Source organism: Manduca sexta, chromosome 18 (genome assembly GCF_014839805.1).
Source record: "Manduca sexta isolate Smith_Timp_Sample1 chromosome 18, JHU_Msex_v1.0, whole genome shotgun sequence".
Lineage (NCBI taxonomy): Eukaryota > Metazoa > Arthropoda > Insecta > Lepidoptera > Sphingidae > Manduca > Manduca sexta.
Genome location: NC_051132.1, coordinates 15,425,843 through 15,434,596, shown reverse-complemented (window position 1 = coordinate 15,434,596; position 8,754 = coordinate 15,425,843).

Below are 8,754 nucleotides of genomic sequence, written 5' to 3'. Positions count from 1 at the left end.
ACTGTCGAGGTTAAATTATATAAACACGCTTAACACATTTAGTTGTATTTGTAAAAATATTTCGAAATAATTAAGGCGTGTACAATGAAGATTTTCTTTTTTCTTTTTTTAATCGTCATTATTAATTGCAATGGAGATACAGGTAATTTTTTGTACTATATTCTAATATTATGTACAAATTAAACTATTATAAATTAAATTTAAACAATTGTGTAAATAAACAATTGTACCCAGTGTAACTATTGGACATAATAAGACTTAACATCTCATGTCTCAGGATGGCGAGCGCAGTGGAATACCCAACAATACTTAGTAATTCAAGGTGTTGGATAATGTTTTGACTGTTTATGGGCGTGTCGCTTACCACCAGGCGAACGGTAGCTCGTCTTGTCATTAGCAATAAAAAAAATATATAAATCTTACATGACAAAGTCATAAAAAATTAGGCACAGAAATAAACAATTAGCAGACTTATTTATTGTGTGTACTTTATTATCAAACGCAATGAATAATTTATGTCCTCAAATACTTTGATAGTATTATTTTTGTAAAACTAAATGAACCCTAATAAATAAATAATATATAATAAATAAAAATGCTATGTTTGATACGAATTACGGAGGTATATATAGCAAATTGTTTAATTTCAGACTCTCAAGATATATGTGACTTAAAACTGTATATCGGACCTTGCAAAGCAAATACTATAAGGTTAGTTCCAAAAAATAATGTTATTGAAATAAAACTATTTATGGATTTAATCGCGGTTATATATATTAATATTGTCTCTGGATGTTTCAAAGAGTTACTACTGCCAAAAAAATACAGAAAATAAAATAATAGTGAGGTCATATAAACGTTACTTAAATTTAACTGTTATTTTGAATGTAACTTCTTTTATTCTAAATCGCACAATGTTATTTTGAATGTAATTTCCTTTATTGTAAAGCGCACATTTATTAAAAATTACAGAAAACCAATTAATATCATAAAAGTAAAGAATAATTACGTTTACATTATACGCAAGTCCTATTAAAATAGATTAATAAAAAAAAAATCTTCATTTCAGATATGGATTCGATAATGACCTAAAGCAGTGTAGAAAATTTATATACGGCGGTTGTCAAGGGAATGAAAACAATTTCGAAACTAAGGAAGAATGCGAAGATGCCTGCCTTGACTAATGTAATGAATTTGGCTTGCCCTGAAGTTAGTCAAATGACGTCACGGCCATTGTTTTATTTAGGGGCGAGAAGGGATAGCTACCTCTCCTAAGTTTTTTATGCCTACAAAGCTTTCTTTGTATTTTGAATTACTAGGAACACCTATGAGAAATGTGTAGTACGCGTCCCCTATTACTTCCTGATTGCGGCGAGGGTCGCACTCCTACGTCAAGTCGGTTAAGACCAAAACCAGAGTTTGAATCAATAGCTAAAAGATGGAGTTTATAAACCTAGCCATACCTACTAAAGTAAATCTAACGTCAGGATAGCCAAATTATATTCTACAAATCTAGCTTGAAAAATTAATAAACTTTACTATCGACACATTTTTTATTGTCCTGAAGGATTATTAAACTTTGTATCGCCGCGATTCGATCACTGGGCTCTACACTCTACGATTTTGTAGGCTACAATGTTCGCAGGACGCGCTTAAAAATACCAAAACAACATTATCAAAAAAAGTTGCTCGAAATTTTCACTACGTTTAAAAACGCAGATCATTCGGCATATATCGCGTCTATGCAAGGCCTAAATTACTTTGACGCAGCTTTGCGACAAAAATCTTCATCTATTTTCTATGTATTTTAAACTCTATGTCCATTAGAATACGCAGTGTTAAAGAACTATGAATACAAAATTGGGCCTCTTCGTGCATCGCCACGCACCTTTATTTATGTCTATTGTATAATTAATAATGAATGAAAATGTACTAGCTTTCGCTCGCGGCTTCGCTCGCGTGACGGAGTTTACCGGGAGAAAAGTCACGCTATATATTTTCTCCGGATAGAAAGTAGTCTATAACGTTCCTAGGGTTTTAAACTATCTCCATACCAATTTTCATGAAATCCGTTAAATAGATTTTGAGAAAATTAATAACAAACAGACATACAGAAAAGTGGACTTAGTTTTATAATATGTATAGATTATAATCTATATAAAGTATTATTATCTACAAGCAACTGGTCTCAAGTTGAGAGACTTGATAATATTGTTATCGACTTATCTCTATGATAAAGTTTTTGCATCCACACGTACATGCAGCAGCTATGACCGACCGTAGATCCCGTCCACATGAGTCTTAGAAACGCATAACTAATCCCGACTTCCCAGGCCACGTTAAAACTTCAAATGTACCGTCAGCAAGAACAGTTGAACAAATGCAAAACTTTACAACTTTAAATCTTTACACGTTAAATTAAATAGAAACATTTATTTTTAGAAAAATAATTCAAACCTTTTATAATTCATTAAATGCAGAATAATTCATTGCTAAGAGCACAAAATTAGAGAAACGATTTGGACTTTTGTCAGTTTTTTTTTTGGCTGACTGTACTCCAGTGAAACCAATTAAAACGCAATGTAACGTAAGTATGTGAACTCTACCGATACCAGCGTGGATGAAGGCCTCAACTCAAATTAGGGAAAAGGTAAGAACCTACTTGTAAAACATTAAACTCTATTGTTATTAATATGACAGATATTGAACGTTTTTCATTTATTTACAAAAACTACAAGTATGTAAACATCAAAAGGCATTAGGAATCGACAGGCAGGATTGCGAATTCGCCCATGCAAGCCTGATCGTACCCTCAACAAAACTGGACTCTATACCCACGCAAGGTGTCATCTGGCTTGGAAATCGAAAATGTAATTAACCAGGGACCTTATTCTCTATCCCTATTTGACAGTGCGTAATAAGCTCGTAACACACCACAGCACGTTCAAGACAATAGAAATTAGCCTACACAATACCATTCCACGCAAATTTCACGAAGATGACACAGCCTCGTGTACGGGGGCCTACGAGTTTACATTGTCATACAGAATAAGGACCCAAGTGTGTTGTTCCGTACTTGTGTAACACACTCAAACGCCAGTGCGGTTTCATACACCTAGCGTGTAAAAATGAGCGCTACGGTACTACAGCTCATGGGACTGCACATCGGCTAACCACATAGCGTGTGTGTTTTGCCCACGGTTTAGACGCACTTCTCTAGCGCTCATTAAAACACGTCGTGTGTGGTGCCGCACTCTTGTGATTTTTTATCACGCCTAGTGTTTGATAGCGCACTAGAATCGCTCTTTTAAAACCAAAACAATGTGCTGGCCACATATCTTTTAGTCAACAATGATACTTTATCGACTGCGAAAACTAAATAACATATTTAAAATTTAATAACTGGACCATAACAAGTTATCATTTTAATAACTTAATATATGCCGTGATATGAAAATATATAAACATAACAACAGCATTCTAAGAAATCATTAGATAACATATACTCACGCTTTATTTTCGCTGGGGTATGCAGAAAACTCACGTTTCCTGATTATTTTTGTGATATATGACGAGCATATCGCCTTAGCCAAAGTTCAAATCCCGAGGAACTCATGGAATTAACTTCTGGTGAATCAGGCGATCGATAGCAAATATATCTTATTTATTACTAATATTATAAATACAAAATAATGTGAAGACATTTTAATCTTTGTGAGAACTGAGCTCAGAAACTACTGAACGGATTTGGGAGAAAGATTACTCACGAATAAATCAGATTTTGGATAGGATAACATATTTATACAGGCTACTTATTAGCCCGGAAAAGTACACGGGACTTTTATCTCACGAAAAGTGTTTGAGAGGGCAAACTAATAATCAACTATGTTTAAATTTCTGGTATAATTCAATTGGGTTAGTATCATCCACGTCATCTGAATGACAGCCTCGGTGGCGTAGTTGTACAGCATGCGCGGTACGGCAGCGCTCTGATGTCCTAGGTTCAAACCCGGGTCGGGCAAAGTGATATTTGGGTTTTTCTGCTCTGTATCAGCCCGGAGACTGGAATTTGTGCCCGATGTGGCGATAGGCTCGCTCCCTATCACATCATGAGACGGAACACACTTGGCGAAAAATGGGTGCCCTGGTTGCACCTCTGCATACCCCTTCGGGGATAAATGCGTGATATGTTTTTGTTTTGTTTTATCATCTGAATGCATCCCTGCATGAGGTCAAGTTTACGTCACACGAAATAATTTTATCTAGACATAATTATTTATACTCTTGGACAGTACATTTGTGATCTTTAACCATAATGAAGTTATTATATTTCTTTACGTTACTGTGCTGTATAAATATTTGTTTAAGTGTTAAGAAATATTGTAAATACTACATTTAATTAAATTATAGAATATTTAAAATATTTTGAAAATATTGTGAAAATCTAAAAATGTTGAGCTTTCTTATCAACTTTTATTACAATTACTTATAAGTAAGCTCCTTGTGATTCCCCTGCCGACCAAATGTATAACTTAGAAATTAAGGGGACAAAAGTATTGCCTTATATAAATATGTTTCTAATTCTAGTGTAAATCAAATACTTATTTTCAAGAAATCTATAAAAATAATATGCGTAAAGACAAGTAATTACGGCCATATCGAATTATCGTCCTCCTTCTTCCCTGACAATTTAATGGGACTGCGTTTCTTAATTTTTTACAGATTCGCGTCCGCGTCCTCAATATGAAATAGCTGAGAGCGATGTCGACACCGGTAAGTGTTCCTGTTTATATAACTTCAAATATATATTTTTTTATTTCATAGGCATATTTTGTCGGTGGTAGGACATATTTTATAACCACACGAATAGCGATGACCGTACACAAGGTATTGACCCGCCAGAGTGGCCGATGCAAGTGTGTCACGTTACGGTCAGATCATGGTCGTATCGCTTAAAATAAGGCAAGCGACATGCTCGTGTCGGTACAATTAGTATACAACGCCATCTCGTGAACTTAACTGGAACTGCGAGATGTTCGATGTGGTAGCATAATTTTAATGAGAAGGCACTACAACGCTAGATGGCGATACTCGGTTTTCAGTTGCGGTAGTAGTTTGTGCGACGCGTGGTATATACCACCTCCGAATAGAAACTATCAGAAGGCCCGCGGCCAGTAAAGCGCAACATCTGCCTGACTGAAAATCTTCTCTTCCAAAGATCTATTCCTCTGCAGTGACGGCGATCTTAACGCCGCTATACTCATCTCGTCATTTAATTACAATAAATCTACTATTATATAAAGCTGAAGAGTTTGTTTGTTTGAACGCGATGTGTGACGGAATTGTTCTCCTTAAAAAGTTCGAAAAATATATGATAAATCAAAGTCCCCCGGGCACATCTGTCTGTCTGAATGCGTTAAACTCAAAAACTACCTAACGGATTTAGATGAAAGGTATGGCGATAGTTTAAGAACTTGGGAACAACATAGGCTTCCGGGAAATATATAGCGGTATTTTAATAACGGAAAACCTTAGCCCAGAAATACTTTATCACGTGACCGGAGCTGCGGGCAAAAGCTAGTATAATTATATTTGCACCACGACCGCAGTTCAGTGCCAATGCTTTCTAATTTACACTTATACGATAATGACCCATCGCGTCGTTTTCTCCCACGCGAACGGCTTGCTCATTGTATTATTTATAAAACAAACAAACCCACATCACACATTTATCCCCGAAGGGAGATATCAGAGAGCGCAACTAGGGCACCCACTTTTCACCCAGTGTGCTCCGTCCCATGATGCGATAGGGCGAGCCTATCGCCATGTTGGGCACAAATTCCAGACTCCGGAATGAGAATGGAGGCTGATACTGAGCAGAAAAATCCAAATATCATTTTGCATGACCCGGGATTCTTATTATTCTAGATAGTAGATTATTGTTATACAGAATTATTACAATTCAATTCATATGTGGTTTTCTAGTTTTCGGTAACTGAGCAGTTTCTCTTCTTCAGTACTAAGAAAATGTTAGAAAATCTTTAGATTCTAACCTAAGATCGTTGTCGCTGGACCAGACCATTAAAATTCGACATTATTCATATAATTAATCGAATTTATATGTTTCAGAAAATATTTGTCTCTTGCCCTTCAAGATTGGAGTGCCGAGCACATTTCTATAGGTAAGTAGTCGACTAAGACGTCGCGCAGACGGTCTCGACTTGACAAACACGACTATAAATTATTAAAGAACTGACAGTCGAAGTTCCGTACATCTCAACTTATGACTTATTCGTCCTGCCCTTACTCCGATATGAAGTCGGCGTAACACTTTATAGCACCTTGTAAAAGTAAGGTAAGGTTGGGCGAACGGGTAGTCTGACGTTCCTAGGCGATCGAATCCCGGAAAAATAGTATTTAGAAAGTATTGCCCGACCTGGAATACAAACCCAGGGCCTCAACACGCTGCCACTAAAGCACGGAAACGTAACTAGAATAAACCATTTTAATATACATCACATAATTTATTACTCGCCATATTCCCACGTTAGTGCATCGTTTAGAAACCAGTCTGTATAGCCGTTTCCTTCCTAACTGAATTTCGGCCACGACGGCCAATTTCAACCAAGAAGATCAACCAACGCAGGAAATATAGTGCACAAGTATGTGCGCAATATACAGGTGCGCTCTCCGTTTCTTCAATCGGTGCAGTTCGGTGAGACGGCAAACCGACATGATCGGACAGAGATCAGGTGCAGGACCAACGGCTTTACGTACTTTCCGAGGCACGGGAGTATCACACCGTCAACTTCCTGACTCCGAACTGCGACTGAGTAATTTTAATGATAGAAAAACCAGTCACAGTTATATATATCCGAACAGGCAAACTAAACACAATTTTTACATCTTTCCGTGAAGCCGATGTTAACACTAACTATTTTCAGATACGGATACGATCCAGAGATAAAAGCGTGCAGGGAATTCGTATACGGTGGTTGCAGAGGAAACGCTAACAACTTCAAGACCTTAGAAGAATGCCAAAAAGCCTGTGAAGCCTAAGTACCTAGACTTCGCCAAATTTGTTTATAATATAATTTTTTATTAAAAAGTTATAAATATAGTGTTGTTTATCTAAAATACTCACGCTCACTCAAGCCTTGTATCCGAGTGGTTAAGCTGAGATTTACCTACACTTATAGTTTGAAAGCTTATATCCTATAACAGATCTATTCGAATCTATTTTTTATATTTTCAACTACGTTTTTCTCTGGCTTTGCTCGTGTTAAAGTACGTAAGACAAAAGCAATTTATTAGGCATAATATAATCCGTAAATAATTTGTTTTATTTCATTGTCTAACATTCGCGTAAACATAAGAAATCATTATAAAGAAGTTGTCTCTTAGTAAAAAAATTAGATTAGTATATACTTAAGTTACATTGAATTTTTTTATAAGATTCTTTTTTGATTCTTTTGTTGAGGTGACATATATACTATATTTCGGGTAATTGGGTAAGCCTTTTTAGGCGAGTGAAGCCGCTAGTAACAGGCGAAAATATAATATAACACGTATATATTCAATCATACATTCCGCATAAAGTAATTATTATTAAATATTATCCATAATTTTATTCAAATGTATTACAAATTAAAACTGCGTTTACAGATTTTAGAAATTATAACCAACAAGAAAATAAAAAATAGTAATACCTTTTTTGATGTGTATTAATCGATTGTGTTGCTCATAGATCCTGTTGCAAGCTAAAGTAAAATATTTTGAGATGCGACCCGTAGATTTGAGGCTAACTTAAATTATGATCAATTGCCTTAAAGTTCAATGTTACGACTGCACCTGAAATGAGCATTGCCCTTTATTTAGCTTGCCTCGTGCTTGTTAAAAAAATAATGGGGCACCCATTTCCTTCTTTCTTAAAATTATAGGTGGGAGTTCATAACTACGATACAGTTACTTAACTAATTCAGATCGAATATTATATTTAAAAAAACTGTATTACTATTCCGAATAAAGACATTTATGTATTTTTTTTTAATACATACAGATTACTTAAGTTCTTCCCTGTTATTTGTTATTATAATTTCAGCAGATAAGCTTTATTATAATTGTTATTAATTAAGTCTTACATAATTACGCAAAAGGATTGATAAGAGATGGGGTAGAATGTTCTGGAATGGAGACCACATACCAGCAAGTGCAACATTGACTCTCACATACAAATCGACAGATGACCTGATCGAGGTCGAAGGAAGTCGCTCGATTGTCAAAAAGTCTAGAAATCTTTAGGGGAAGCCTGTGTTCAGCAGCGGACTCCCTATAACTAATGATAGAAGTTCAAGTACATTTTTAAGAATTTTCACTGACGATATGTCTCAGGTGAAAGCAAAATAAACGAAGCGAAGCCCGGGAGTAAAAAAGAAAGTTCCACAGTTTTAACAGTTTTGTCGGTAAGATTGTAAAAAAGGTCCTTCGAAGCACCGCGCGAGAGCTCCGGCGGTTGCCCGTTCGCCTTCCTCTAAGGCTTTCTCTGTCCCTAACACCAGCACGATAACCGTGGCCAGTAACAATGCCAAACGGAAAAAACATCTATTTGCGTCAGGATAGCGATCACCGTACACAAGGTGTTAAAACCCGCCATAATTGTCTAAGTGTGTCGTGTTCAGGGATCAAACTGTGTATGTCCGGTTCCAACAGGCCGGCATAGTTGTGTCGACTGCCGACGGGTAATCATCTCTCGCT